Raw genomic sequence first — 15,694 nt, 5'->3', positions numbered from 1 at the left:
TGCATGCATTATTACAGTATATTCCATAAACAGAAGCATTAATATAGATTTGCCTATCTGAAAAAGGATCGAGCAATGAGACAGCTGAAGAGGTGTAATCTAACAGCTTGCAGAGGCCCGTCACTGTGGTGATTGAGGTGGACAGAAGGCATAGACATGACCAAGGCCCTTAAAAGACACAAACAGGTGGGAGAGTGTGTTGGGGGTGGGCACCAGGCTACAGAGTACAAAAAGGAGGAAGCTCGCCTTCGAGAGCAGAGACAAGAGAAGGCAGAGAGCGAGACTGCCCGAGGAATGGGAGGGGAGGAGAGAGAAGAGGAGATCTGAAGCGAGGTCACATCTAGACAGGACACAGTAGGAAGTGAAGCTAGAACAAAGACAAGTGAGCGGCCAGGCCACAGCTAGGGAGAAATGATGGACTCTCAGGACAGGGGATGCACATAAAGGAGAGACAGAGGATTTTTCTGTGTGACCAGAGAATAGCGATTAAAAAGGTAAGAATGACAGGAAAGGGAGGAAAAGGGAATACTTAAGGGAACAAAACAAGTGCTAGTTCAATGCTTAGCAAATCACCCAGCAGTTAGGCTGAGCCAGAAAGAGAGCCATAGCCATACCCGAGAGGGAAGCATCAGAAAAAGGAGGCAGGCAATTTAAGTAACTAGCTACTGAGGCAAAAATGAAAAGAAAAGAAGATGGAAAAGGTGAGAAGCAGGAGAGGGAAAACCCTAAGGAGACTCTGGCCCAGAAACCTTTTTAACTTTCTGTAAAAATCTTCAAGGCCCCAAACTAGGCCAAGATTCTGACTGACATTTCTGAGCTCACCAGCTGCTGTTTCCTTGAGAGAATTCTGACAGGAAGGCATAGAAACGCAAGCCAACACTGGCAGCTCTGGAAAAAATAATCATACTAACACTCCGTGCTCTAAACACCTCAATGGAACTCACGCCTCCCGTGGAAGAAAGCGCTCAGAGGAGGAGGGACTTGCCCACAACTTTCCCCAGGTAAGCACTGAGCTGCTCCCCCATGCTGCTTTCCCCTCTAATTGTCCTCTGGCTCTTCCTGCCTTGCCCATCTGTCTGTCTTTCTTTGTGCATTTTTGGGGAAGCCCTGGGGGGAGGGGAGGAACCTGCTTCTGTCATCGGAAGCCAGTACTGTGGTATCTGTAGGAGCAGATGAAGCACCACATCCTGTGTTCTGGGTCTCACACAGGTCGGGAAGACGGCTAGAATCCAGAGGCAGCAGGCAGAGCTAGGAGAGGGGAAATAAATGGGAGAAATCACCCCTATCCACATTATCAGGAATGGCTTGTGGGCTAGTATTGACAATGGACTTGTTTCTGTGTGCTGGGGCTTGGGGCAAAGGCAGAGGGGAAGGGTGGATGTGGAAGACAGAGGGACAATAAAAGGCAGCTCCAGCTTTTGCATGGTCACCTAGGGAGGGGCTGGTCAGTTACCTAAAGAAGAGCGAGGGTTGGAGGAGGGATGGATGAGAATTTGACAGCATATGGCCTTGAACTTGGGACTTGTCCTTCTAGTGCTGTGGTAAGATATTTTGAATGCATGTTTAAATTTTCTTCAGAGCAACTCAAAGGAAATGATTATGAATATGAAATTTATCTCAAATATGCAATCATTGAATGGAGTGGTTCCTTCAGATAACCCCACAGACTTCCCCACTAAGACAAGGTGAAGTGTTATACCTTTAAAACAAACAAACAAACAAACAAACAAAACAGCAACTAAGTTCCCCTGCAATGTATTTCTTTGGAAAACTAGGACAAGAACCAGATTCTCTGACTTGTTCTCTGGACCTTAAGCAACTCTTAATTCTCACTCAATGTACTAGGTTCAGAAAAAAGAAAAGAAAAAAGTAAACTTTGGAGCTGAAGAGCTTTATCATTATTCCATATGTTTGTCATCTTACATTACATTATCAATACGATCCCTCTGCCAATAGAACATGAGGTCATGTGAGTCAGTGCACCCTCTGCTGGCCTATCTTTTCAAGAAAAACAATCACTTCATTTTATATCCTCTTTTCACCAAACCCCACTGAAGTCTTATGGGTAAGAACTGGAAGCCAAAGGGGGTGATTCCCTGTAGTGTAAACCCCTCAGGCTGAAGACTCTAAGAAACTCCACAGACGGGTTCCCCCTCTCTGCACCCTTGTAGGTGAGAGCTCCTACCACCACGCCCTTGAAGAGCCACCTTCTTGGCTTCTGTTTGGCTTTACTCCACCTCCTCGCCTCATGATTAGGAAGCTCACAGTGTGAGGGCCAGTTTCTTGCCCTTGAATGACTGTCAGAAACTAGCGCAGTGGTTCTCCAAGTGTAGTACCCCAGATAAGCCGCATTAGAACCACCTGGGAATCTGTTAGAACCAGGGGTCTGGCCTGACAATCTGTATTTTAGCAAGCCTACCAGGTGACTCCGATGTACTGAAGTGGAAAATTAGTATTTTTTTAAAAGGGCTTTTTCCTGAACCCACAGACCTCAGATCTCCTTACAGGTGTGACTGGTCTTCTGCAGCTTCTAAAGGAGATCTTTCCCCAAACCACAACCTCTCAGGGCCTTGTGTCCTTTACCTGTATAAAAAGAATATTTATATGCCAACTACTTGTTACAGCACTGAGAACTGTGCCTGTACATAGTAGGTGTGCTAAGCAAGCTGATGGTGGTAGTGGCATCTTTATCGACTGCACCCTTACTATGTAAAAGCGCTTTACAAGAGCAAGAGGTGGTGTGGGAAATCAAAAACGAAGCTGTCAGGACCCCAGCCCTTGTGAGAGGAGATGCATGCATTATGGGCACCCAAGAAATCAAGCAGCCGGGTGAGATGTGACTGTGCCTGTGTACAGGTACAAACAACAGGAGCTAAGAAGAGGAAGAGCTACAAGTGGGAGACAACTTGGTGGAGAAAGTGCCTTTTGAACTGATCCTTCAAGGGAATAATTATAACCAATGAAGATGGGGAAAAGGAAAAGAGCTTTCCAGGCGGAAGATGAGCTCAGGGAACACTGCAAAGATAAGACGTTAGCAGTCAGGGGTGGACAAGAGTGCTTGCTCCTTTTTCTGTTACTAATACATGAACTGTTCGTGTGTGGAGAGGGATCGCCCATTTGTCACCATGATTGCTAAAATTCCTCTTATAACCCAAATTAATCATTTCTCTTAGACTGTTGTAAAATGGGTCTTTCCCAGTATCGATTTCATTAATTGAACATTCAGATTTATCTGTCTTCCTTATTACTAGAGCAATGCTTTTCGAAGTCCTCTGCTCACTGGTAATGGAATATATGGAGAATGGTTGCACAAATGCAGATTCCTGGGGCCTGGCCCAGGTGGCTATTTCAGTATCTTTGAGAGCAAGTCAGAAAAATCTTCATTTTAACAAATTCCCTTCTGATTCTAATATTCATTCAAGTTTGAGAGCCACTCTCCTAGAGCTGTTGTTTCCCCAAAATTTGCTGAGCATAGATGGAAGTCACGTGGGAGTGTTTGTTAAAAGTGTAGATTACCGGGCCAATCCCAGAGATTTCAGTTCCATGGCCCTGGAATGGGGTATATAGGAGAGGAGTTTTAATAAGTGCCTTTGTGGCACTAAGGATCGGGCAAGTTTGGGAAACGGAGTGTATTAGAGTGAATTGGGTTAGAGAAATGCTTCAGGTCATAGGTCAGCCATACTAGCTGTGTGAGTGGGTGAGTTTCTTAACCACTCTAGTTCTCCAAATTAGTTAACCTGCTGGAGACGGTTTCATCCATAATAAAAGGGACTTCACAGAATTGCTGGCAGTGTAAATAAGCATATAGCTTAGTACAATGTTGGCTCCATCTTCTTTCCCCTTCCTCCCTTGAAGTCCCAGCTCCAGCTCTCCAGCTCTGATGAGGGGCAGGCAAGAACATCAGGGATGACAAAATGCCACCAATACTCCCCTCTTCTGAGCAAGGTGGCAGGATGCTGCGGCAAGGGGGGGGGGGGGAAGACAGGCTCTTGGAGCTGCCTTGCTCTTGGCTACTCCTGGGGAGTTAAAATGGGACTCATGCCTATGATCGAATCAACATTCAGAACTGGCCAGTCCTCTAAAAATAGCAAGATGTTCTGGCTGAGCCTTGGGAAAATTAAGGTCCTCTCCCGATATACCACCCCAAGCTTGCCTTAAAAGGAGGGGCCGTTGCTTTATTTCCTATCTCCTCAGCCAGACAAGGGTAAGCCCCACATAATCTGGCTTGTATCTGTTGAGCCCCAGAATAGCCTGTTTCAGAGAACACCAGCGAGATAACAGTGCATAAGGTTACATATGCTCAGATTTGTTTAAAACAATAGATAATAGTTTCTTAAAATGTAATCAGAATTGCATACTTTTATGGGGATTAGGGCCCTGCTAGTGTCTGCAGGAGGAGTGGTCTACACCTCTGTGTCTACACCAAGTCTGACTGTGGGTCAGGAAAGGGACTAGGAGACCTAAATAGCCTATGATAGAAATTCAGAGAGCAAGATTCAGGTGATTTTCTACAAAAAGCTCTGGATTCCTCTTTTTACCCAGCAAAGGGCTGGCTGAGTAAGGTCAGGTCTGCCATCAGAAGCAAAGTCTAGTGGTCACAAAAGAGACAGTCTGAGTATCTCACCATATATTTTTTTTTATAAAGGCCCTGAAATTGAGACTGGGCCCCAGATATTCAAAATTTTTAATGATTCTTATCAGAAAGGATACTGATGAATCCTTTTCCTTAAGAAATCCTTTGCAAACATACTAAACTAGTAAAAATGGTTTTCTTAAAATGTATTTTTTTATACAATCTAAGCTTTTCCACATATTTTAGAACCACCCCTGAATAACAATTGTCATGTGAATGAAACTATAGATCAAATATAAGGACTTCCATGCAATGAGTAATTTCAGTTGCTGTATTAATATTAATCAATATTAAATATACATTAAATAACAGTAATAATAGTAGCAGAGACCATTTATTAGACTTTTAATACTGTGTTCACAGCAACATACATTAATCTATGACCTTAAAGCCTCCAACTGAGTAAACATTATTCTCACTTTATAGGTGAGGAAACAGGCTCAGGGAGGCTAAGTAGTCAGCTCAAGGTCACAAAGCTTGAATGCACAGATGCCCAAGCTGAGCTCTACCCCCCTATACCCTTCTGCTGCCAATAACCTTGAAGATGGTATTGTTGGCCTATAATTCAGACTTTTCCCTGTCTTAACCATCCTTGGTTTTCCCCTAATTAGAGAGGACCACTTTCTGAGGACCACTAATGGAAAATCACATTCTCATCTCTCTATGATATTGTGTCTGAGTCATTTATGTTCAAATCCTTCCCTGCTCAGTGAAAGAAATAGGAAAAGAATGGTGCTGACTTTTTATGCACGTGATTGTACCTTCACTGTTACTTCTGAATTCTTTTAAATGGTCCTTGCTTCTCAGGAATAAGGGAAAGGACAATTTATTAATTAAGAGTTTTGAAAAATTGTCTGACTACATGGCAAAGAGAGGGACAAATAAATCTTGTTTTCAATAACGTGTTGAATGACATTTTGTATTGCCATCGGCCTGTTCTCCTAAGAAACTCATGGTCCTCGCATGAGTGTTACCTCATTAATCTTCAACTCACCCTCTGGAAGGCAGCCTGGTTACACAACCACCACAGGAATGAGGAAAAGAAAGGTGGTGATCTTGCCAATACCACACAGCACACAAGTGGCCAGGTGACACCTCATACCTTCCCACTCTTCCTAGTAACACCATCTGCCCCATTCAGAAGATTTGGGTAGGTAAGAAACTAAATAAATAATCTGTAAAAAACTTACATCCAATGGCAATGAATGCCGTTGGTCTTATGCAAAGCTCAGAAAAACATGCCTTTATATTCCCCTTCCTAGAGTTTTCCCTTTCATTTATACCTGGTCTGAAATATTTGATGTCGCTGTAGTTGGGTGTTTGTTGTTGTTGTTGTTGTTGTTTTTGTGTGTGTGTCTGTGTGTGTGTGTATTTTTTTTCCGGCCTACTTCTCATTCCATTTTCTAATCTGTCCCCTGTATTTCCTTCCTGGCATCTTGAGTTAGATGACCAGAGAAAGGAGGAGACTCAAAGCAATCAAGCTATTATTAAAAGTTTTCCTTCCTTCCTTTTATTTTCTTTCTTTCTTTCTTTCTTTCTTTCTTTCTTTCTTTCTTTCTTTCTTTCTTTCCTTCCTTCCTTCCTTCCTTCCTTCCTTCCTTCCTTCCTTCCTTCCTTCCTTCCTCCCTTCCTTCCTTCCTCCCTTGCTTTTTTTTTTCCTTTCCTTCCTTTCTCCTTCCTTCCATCCTCCTCTCTCTCTCTTTCTCTCTCTCTCTCTCTCTCTTCCATTTTCCTTTCCCGAAGATTTTAAAGAAAACTTTTAAATGACCTTTTGAAGCAAACTTTTAAGTGACCTTTGACCATATGAGGTTGGATCTGACAGAAAGACAAAAACATTCACACACAAACGATGGGTGCAGTCTCCTGGAATGGTATCCACTGTCTTAGTTATCTTGTAGCACTTTTTTGTTTGTTTCTTTTGTATTCTTACATGAATTGATCACTTTCTGGAAGCTGGCTCTTTCTAGCTCTCTGGACCAAATAATTTGGGGGAGGGGATGTCTCTCTTGTCTAAGCAAACCCTCATTTCTGAAACTCACATGCCACTTTGGAGATCTTGTTCTGACAGATTTAACCAGCTAACCTTTACTCAGCAACTAAGTCCCCCGGTTCACTGGAAGAGATAAGACATTCTCACCTTCTCAGAGGCTCTGCCACATCTTCTCCTGGGCTCACCGCCTCCCTCCCCATCAGCCTTCACTTTTGATAGATCACAGCCCCCGGGTGTGGAGGAGGAAAAGCAGCCCCACAGCCTCACTGACCTGAGGCTTGCATTTGACAATCGGGAGGACTGCATTTTCACAGAAGCTGATTTAGCAATTGGATTAGATTAAATGAGCTACTAGATGATTCCAAAAGTCAGATTTGACTACAGTCCCAAGAACATTTCCCTAGTTTCCTGAGAAAAAGTGTGGTGTCTAAGCCATCACTACCTAGGGCACCCTTAGGGCACAGCTGCAGAGGAATAGATGTCAGGATAAATCCCACAGTGTTCTCTTCCCTTCCTTCCTTCCTTCTCAACTCTTAAACTCTACACCTTTCGCTAAGGGTTGATCCATCCCTCCAACCTGATTAGTTGTGGTGTTGTTGTTTTTTAAGAACTACTATTTACATATATGTAAGTAAACCTGTTCATTTCTATGACCTCATCTGTAAAACCAGGTAAAAATAACAGCTGCTTCACAGAGCAGTGGATGTAAGTAGCTTGAATATGCAAAGCACCAAAAGTGATCCCTGCCATAGACAGTAAGCTTGAAAACGTTCACTCTTCTTTTATTACTTTTATCATTAGATTTCATTAAGCCCTTGTCAGTGCTATGAGCCTCAAACCTTCTTTGGGGTGCAGTTCTGTTGTCACACTCCCTGTTCTGTGGCAGTGAATTAAAGGTCACGAAGCTGAAATCCCCACTGCCCTTTAGCTGGGGTGGCCTGTCCAGACCCCAGTGGCCCGACAGCTGCCAGCGTCCCTCACTCTTCCGTGGCTCTGGCTTAACAGCTTGCAGGGCAGGTGATGGGCTGGGGGAGCAGAATCTGAACAGCAAAATCCTTCCCACAATGAACAATCGCACTTGGAATGCTGCCCCGGCAGCTGCAGGCTTCCCCACGCGCGCAGCAGACATACAGTAGGAAGCCCAGGAGGGCTTGCATCTGTTTCTAAGCGGGATTTGTTCTCCATGCATACACAGAATATGTCTATTGAATTTCCTCTCTTTTTAAAAAAATGTTCCCTTCATGGGAATTCAAACATTAAAATCCTACTGAAATGTGTAGAGCAGCAGCTATTAAATTAATGAATAGTGATAACAGAGATTATAACTGCACTGAAATAAGCCGGTGAAACTTGGGCGCTGTTTATTTCTGAACAAAAAGCAGGGGGGAAATAGGGCCCCCAAAGCACTGCCATTCCTCCAAGACGGTTTGGGAGGTGGAGTGGTGGGGTCCTCGTGGTCTCACTCTCTAAGCACTTCTCAGCTGGAGGAGGAGAGAGGTGAGAGTGGCTCACAGCGGAGATGCCGGCTGCATCTGGAAGGTGGACAAAGCCTGGGCCAAAACTGCTTACTGAGGCCACATGCTTCTTTATATCCCCATACGATTACTTTGCTATGGAATGTAAGGAAGTGTGTGGTTTCGGCGAGCGCCTCTTCGCTGGTCCCATGGTCTAACCAGAGAACAGGTTTGACCCTCCTCCTCTCCAGGGCATTGTGGCACAGGCGTCTCCCTCACCAACGGAGAGAGAGCCTCCAAATCTGTCTGGCTGCTCTCCCATGGGCCCTTCTTTCGCTAGAGGTCCCATCTCGGCCCCAGAACCCTGCACGCAGCTGTGGTCCCAGCCTCACACCTCAGGCCTCCTGGGCAGGGAGAGACCCTATCGCCTAAAGGTGTTTCACAGAACCAGCCTGGCCCTCCAAGCTCCTTCCTCCAGTCATTTTGCTCCTGAAAAGAGATGTGTCCAATATTAACCAAACTGAACTGTGATTCTTTTAGATCCGTCCCTTTCCTTATCTTTAAGTCATATGTGGCCATGGCAGTTTGCACATTTCATAGGGCTCTCGCTGCAGTTAGAAAGGCAGCGACTCTGGGCCCAGGATGCCACAGCTTCTGGTCACTGAGTCAGGCCCCTGACCTGCTCTGCTATCTTCTTCACTTGGCCCTGTAGCCAAGCAGAATCTTGGAATGAGACCGTTAGGGGGAAAGATTGAGGTGCTAAATTGGGGATTCACTCATCTAATGGGCTAAGTCTCTCTCCCTCCTCCTCCCTGATCCCCCGTGTTCCCAGCCCCAACCTTAAAGGGCTGGACCCACACCAAGCAGGAGGTGGAGACAGTCTTAGGGAGAGAAGCTCTGAGCAGAAGGAGAAACTGCAGTCACCCATGGTTTAGGCCATCCCCTGCCCCAGCGTTTTGGAATGAGGGAGGAGGCTGCAGGGGTCTCCCTCCCTCATTAACCCCAGCTTCAGGCTGGCTTCCCACAGTCCACAGCATGGCTTCCCTGCTGCAGTGTAAGTGTGTGAGAGAAAGGCCCACACTAAATGTCCTAAATTCTTAAACAGAACCATGAAAGGAGACACCAGGTGTGATCCAAAGTGTACAGGAGGAGGCTATCGAAGAGAACTGAGACACAGCAAAAAGAGGACATGGGATGAGGAGGCAAGGGAAGGACAAAGGGAGGATGCACATGTTTATATTTATAGAGAGAGCAGACAGCAGATACATGCACAGTGGCTGGAGATGAAGGGTGCCTTTCCCTCAGAGGTGAAGGCATTCTGAGTACAATGAGCCAAACCCCTCACCAGGCTGTAGCAACACAGGTGACAGCACCCAGTTACCTCATCCAGACACCCACAGCTACCTATTGACCTTCAAGGACATGCTAACCTGTACTCTTTGAGGAATGAGGAGAACTTGAAAGAATGTGGGAGAATTTACTAGAGATGGAGCCATTATAAGACTGAATACACAAACTGGGAGCTTTACATCAGTGGTTCTTAACTGGAGGTGATTTTGTCCCCAGGGCATATATGGCTATGTCTGGGGACATTCCTAGTTGTAACAGCCAGTGGGTACTACTGGCATCTAATGGATATAGATCACAGATGCTGCTGCACATCCTACAATCTGCCAGGACAGCTCTCCTCAGCCAAGACTCCACTGACCCCAAGGTCAATGCACCAAGGCTGAGAAACCCTGCTTTAGGCGGCTGTGCTTTGAATGAATAAGGTTTTTGACATCAGCACATGGTGACTTATTATCTTTCAAAGAAAACTACTATCTTTGCTTTATGAACATTCTTGCCTAGAAACCAGGCAGCTGCCTCAAAATTCTGCTTCTTTCTGATGACAACTCTTCCCTTTTCTAAACCATAACTGCCCTAAAGAGAGTTTTCCCTTTCTTACCCTGGAGATTGTTTGCATGTCATTTGCTCAGAAATCAAGGGTGTACTGTGTGAGCACGGCAGGATGTGAGTAAAGAAGAAGAAAGAGATGATGAAGAGAAATGTCCTGATTGAAGAAATTAAGAGTCATGACGTTCTAACTGACGTGCTGGACCCACACACTCTTTCCATCCTGATTTCAGACTGGGTGGTTGACCTGCACCCCATGGCTGCCTACTCCCTTGTTCCCCAGGAGAACCTGAGGAAGGATGGCTGGGCTAGGGCAAAAGTTAGCCACAGGAAGAGCTGGACTGCCATCTTAAGACACCCCCTCTGCTCCCCCCCCCGTCATTGGTAGGAGAAGGAAGGTGAAGGTAAGATGCCTGGTGCTGAGCCAGCAGGAAGCATGCCAAGAAAGAGGAGACTCAGCATTAAAAAGAAGCCTCAACATCATCCTGCCAGGACATGCTTGAACCAAGCCACAGTGGGTGGGCCTGTGCTTTCCCACCGCCACCATCCCGTGTGCTTCCACCCAGCTGGTGTTTCTACGGTACCTTGTTGGGTTCTTTGATTTCTAGAATACCTTATTTATTCCAGACAGAGCACCTAAGCTGGGGTCTATCTGGAAGATGTCCTCCTGGTTGGTTATACTAGTTCTGCTTTGCCTGAAGTGGTTTCCAACTTCACAGGTGAAATGAACATACTGCGCTGATGGAAGGGATATACATGAATGAAAGGTTGGCGTTGGGAATGAAACCCTCGGCCTTAAAAACTGTCAGAATTGTGTCTAGGACTCCCCGACCCCTGAGAGTGTCCATTGTGCCCACTGGGGACTTAGTGTTGGCCACCTTTCCTTTGTTTTCACTAAGCCGTACAACAGATAGGCAAGGCAGCTGCCCTCCCCAACTACGCAGACGTAAAACAGGTTTAAAGATGTTACGTAACTTCCTAAGAGCAAAAGAGCCAGGAAGCAAGTGTTATTTGAACCCACATAAGCGTGACACCAAGACCACAGGCTTTCTACTCAATTACACTTTTCTTCATCAGGGAGGAAAAACAAAAGGACAGGTAACACCTATTCCGAGGGCAGTTCTGGCATCACTTAAAATATCCTTTCTTCCTTCCTTTCTCTTTCTGTACCTGTTCAAAAACATCATAAGATAGCCAGGCTGCCTTACTAGGGAGAGTCTCCTGCTTAATCATCTCCCTATCCCCTTGATCACACTCAGAAATAGGAAGACACAGTAGGTATCTCTCCAGTCCAGTGGTTCTCAAACTTTAGCTGTATCAGAATCACCTGAAGAACAGGTTATGTCTGGCTCCATCCCCAGATGTTGCTTTACTTTTGCAAGGTCACCCTGTAAGTTCTTTCACACTGGAATCCCGATTTATCCTTTAAAATCTACAAGAACCAAAGTTTTCCATGTCACATGTTTGTCAAACCAAACAACTTCAATGTTTATAGCCAAGAAAATTACTAAGTAAAATGTAGTGCATTCACATAGCAGAAAACTACAAAACAATAAAAATGAATAAACTGCAGCTGCCAATCACTGTAGGGGAAGCTTATAAATATCATTTGAAGTGAAAAATAACAAGTCACAAAAGAATACCTATGGTATGATGCCATTATATTAAAAAATGAACAAGATGTTATTCGGGAATATATGCATAAATGGTAAAAATTGTATTTTTAAAAGGAACTCAGAATAATAGTTACCTCTTAGGAGAAATTGAAGAACTAAATTGGTAAAAGCATTCAAAAGCCTCATAATATTGGTAAGGTTCTCTTTCTAAGTAGATGATTGTTTATGAATATTGGTTTATCATTATGTGTCACAACTTACATATGTATTACACATATTCTTCTATATATGTATCCTATTTGAATAAAAAACCATAATTTTTAATTTATTATAATAATTAAAATGTAAGGTATTTAAAGAATTTAAACCAAAATGTTACATTTATTTTGGAAGATGGGAGGAGAGAGAATTATGAGAAATTTTTGTATTTTCCAATTTCTATAACTTTTTAGTTCTTTACAATGTTTATATTTGAAAAAAGAATAAGGATCAAAGAAAGGAAATAAAACAAAGTCATGCAATTCAAAATAAAAATTATGTATGGTTTTCACCAATCCCGTGAGGGGATGTTTTGGGCAAAGAATCCACTGGGATCTGATTCATGCTAATGCTGGTTCTCTCTGTGTTGCAGGTGTGGACCAATGATACCAAGGAATCCTCACACTAGAGGTTGCCTGCAGCCACTCCCAATGGAGATGCCTCCTGCTCTGGCTGGTCAAACGGAACCAAGTCCGTCTTCCTGAGAGGTTTGGTCCCCTTCAACCAGCTACAGCAGGGCTGGCCATGCCCAGTCCTTGGAGGAACAGAAGAGATCCGCCTGTGGCTGAAATTACAGCCTAACGCTGCCCTTAAGAAAATGACTCTGATTTTATCATATACTCGTATGTTCTCAGGAAGAGAGGAAAAAGGAGCCCTTGGTTCTAAAGTCAGCAATATTTTCACACTTGACACACAGAGTTCTGTGACTTTACACCCAAAACTAGACCCACTCTCATGCTCCTGACACACACAGTCAGTAAAGATTCTGAGGAGGGAATTTTTGCCAGCTCTGGTCGAGCCAGGGTAATAGTGTGAGACCTCAGAGATAGGACTTCTGCTCACAAGGGGCTAACAGGCTATTTAAGTTAAGAAATTGGATGTATGAATACGGCACAATTAAATGGAACTGCAAGTCAGAGCATGGCTAGTTCCAAACATAATGCTTTTTACAGAGCGCATCATATATGCCTGGCACATTGTGTACCACCAAGGCTTTACTGACCCTTGCAGCCCAAGATATCTATTCACTAAGCAATATACATGGGACTCAGTTTCCTGGTCAGTAGAATGGTGATAACAATCATAGCACCTATCACATAGGATTTTGTGTAGACTGAAAGGACACATGTTAAGGAGTTAAGAAGTTAGGTTAATCCTGACCTATCCTTTCAATCTCTCTTTCAAAATGGTGTATCTTTGACAGTATACCAAGGAGTATGCCCAAAATTTAGCTAGTGCTCAATAACACTTGTTTGAATTCAGAGGTACGTGTTTTCACATGCTGGATTCTGACATAATGTGGTCTCATGATGCCCAGAGTCCACCAAGTCTACAGAGGGTGTGGCGCTCTCTGCACATGCTTTGGAGTCAGGGAGATCTGGGTTTGAATCCTGTCCTTCTCATTTATTAGCTCTGATATGTCTTCTCCAACTCTCAGTTCACATTGTATAAACTTAAGTTTCCTCTTCTGTAAAATAACAACAATGATACTTAAAGTTGATTTAGGTACTTAAAAAGATAATGCGTATACAGAGCTAACTATATAATCCCTCAATAAATGGTAGCTGTTGTTTTGCTATTGTATGTGGCCACAATTCAAGGCCAAGTTTGTGTTCATAGACACCAGAAAAGTGAAAGACAAAACAAACAAACAAAAACTAAACTAAAAATAAATAAAACCTCATTATAGGGTATTTTTATGCTCTAACTACTAATTCTACTATCCAGCAGCATGCATTCATACTTGTATGTGTTACTAGTATGTAATCCATTTTACTAAAAATAAATGCTTCAGTATCATCTTAAAGAAATATCCTGCCAAGAAAGCCCATTTGTGAGCAGTGCTGAAATGCTAGTCTTTAGTCATGTCCTCCTGAGCTGTGGAGCTTAGACACAGGCACTGGAGCCTGACTGTGTGGGATCCCAGCTCCCCAGACTCCAACCAGCTGTGCCACTTGGGCAACTTGCTTGACCTCTTTGGGCCTGAGTTTCCTGATATGTAGAATGAGGATATTAACAATAGTATCTACCTCACAGGTCTTTCATGAGAATGAAATGAAAATACATGTAAAGATCTAAAATAGGGGTGTCGAACTCAATCAGAGAAGGGGCCAAAATCTAAAATCCAGCCTAAATCGCGGGCCAAATGGTTTACTGAACAGTCATAAACTGTCATTGTGATGGAAACGCAGTGGAGTGCAGTGATGACAGCGCGGTGCGGGCCACATTGCAAGGCCTGGCGGGACGGATTTGGCCCGCGGGCCTTGTGTTTGACACATGTGATCTAAAACTAGGGCTGGGTACATAATATGCTTGTAAGACTTTTTATCTGTGACGATGGATCTGAGATGTTCTGGAAACTAAATTGGTGTTCAATAAAACCTATTTAATAAATGATCACCTTCTCTGTATTTTTATTCTAAACACAAACTATAGGATCAAATAATTCAGCCTATCTCCTTAAATACAGCACCTTGGTGCAAATCGGCAGTCAGGGGCAGGGTGCTGTCAGGGGCAGGGGGCTGGCCAGCTTCTCTCTGCCTCCCAGTTCCACAGTCTAACAAAGTTTCTCTGAGAGCTGGACATGTGCCTCTGGAGTAGAGGCAGGGTTGTCCTGAGGCACACCAACAGAGCTCCCAGGCAGGCACCAGGCTAAGCCACGTGAAAACCATTATGATGGTGTGGTTGAAAAGGCAGCCACATACTAAACCTGACAAGCTCAAGGAGGCCTACATGGTGGCCTTACAAACTCAGAGACCTAAAGTAACCATACAGGATGGTATGAAATTAAAGCTTTCTAACAAGAGCGGTTCATGGCAGGTAGTCATGTCCTAGGCCAGTATTTTTTCCCTAACTAAGGTCAATCTTTACCTTAAATGAGCCTGTTGTCTTTTTCACCTAAAATAACAGACCTAATTATGTAATCTTTGGAAGGTCAGAGTAAGCTCCTTCTCCAGATCCCTCAGGGCATAACCTTCACATAAGAGCAGGAGACTAGACCCCCTCATTGTACTTTTGTTCCCCCAATACCAACTCTAGGTGCTTGTTGTAAATGTTCATTGTGGACATCCTGTACCCACCAATGTAAATTAAGTATCTTTCCATTTTATTCTTTATCCAATCTCCCTAATCTATCACCAATGAATTTTATGTAAGTAACCCTCTTATATCTTCCTCTTTGATTCTGATGTATAAAATAAGTGGTAGAGGTGCCATTTTCTCAATCCATTGAGATTTTGCTTTACAGCAATTATCAATTTGGCTCAAATAAAGTCACAAAATTTTTTACAGGTTTGGATGTTCCTTACATTGACAATGGTCAAAAAATACATGTACTTTACAAGGAGGGCCATTTTCCATCTGGGAGAGCAGAGGTCACGTAGGTGAAGATTAGATGAATAGTGGCAGGTCTAGCAGACTAGAGAAAAACTCACCTTCCCATTTGGTATTTTATGGATAAAACACCTGATGAAACAGGATAGACCATACAAATCTAAGATTAAATAATGTTAAGAAAAAGGCAGCCCACACACAGCTTGACTTGACAGACACCAGCCACACCCACATAACTGGGTGGTTTGGGAAGCGACTCCATAACTGGGGCAGGTTCCAGGACTTGGGTAAACATTACCCTCCAAATTCCCCCACCCTTGCCCTTGACCACTCCATCTTTGAGGGCGACAGGATGAAAGCAGTTCTAGCCACAGTCTGCATCCAAATTTGAGATACCCTACTGGTCCCTCATACTCAAGTTTCCATATGAATTGCATAAAATCATGTCAACGTAAGAACCATTCAAACCTGTAGAGAATTTGTGTGAGTTTATTTGAGCCAAACTGATGACAAC

General features: G+C 43.8%; 1 long non-coding RNA gene across 1 annotated transcript; it reads left to right on the top strand.

Moving 5' to 3' along the window:
- The first annotated feature begins 226 nt into the window (after nt 1-226).
- On the top strand, nt 227-13,980 carry LOC123651385. The gene is made up of 3 exons (XR_006740059.1): nt 227-701; nt 779-1,001; nt 12,221-13,980. It is a non-coding gene; the product is annotated as an uncharacterized LOC123651385 (long non-coding RNA).
- Nucleotides 13,981-15,694: the final 1,714 nt, after the last annotated feature.

Source organism: Pipistrellus kuhlii, unplaced genomic scaffold (genome assembly GCF_014108245.1).
Source record: "Pipistrellus kuhlii isolate mPipKuh1 unplaced genomic scaffold, mPipKuh1.p scaffold_m20_p_5, whole genome shotgun sequence".
Lineage (NCBI taxonomy): Eukaryota > Metazoa > Chordata > Mammalia > Chiroptera > Vespertilionidae > Pipistrellus > Pipistrellus kuhlii.
Note: the sequence above shows the minus strand (reverse complement) of the source record. Positions and strands in the feature narration are given on the sequence as shown.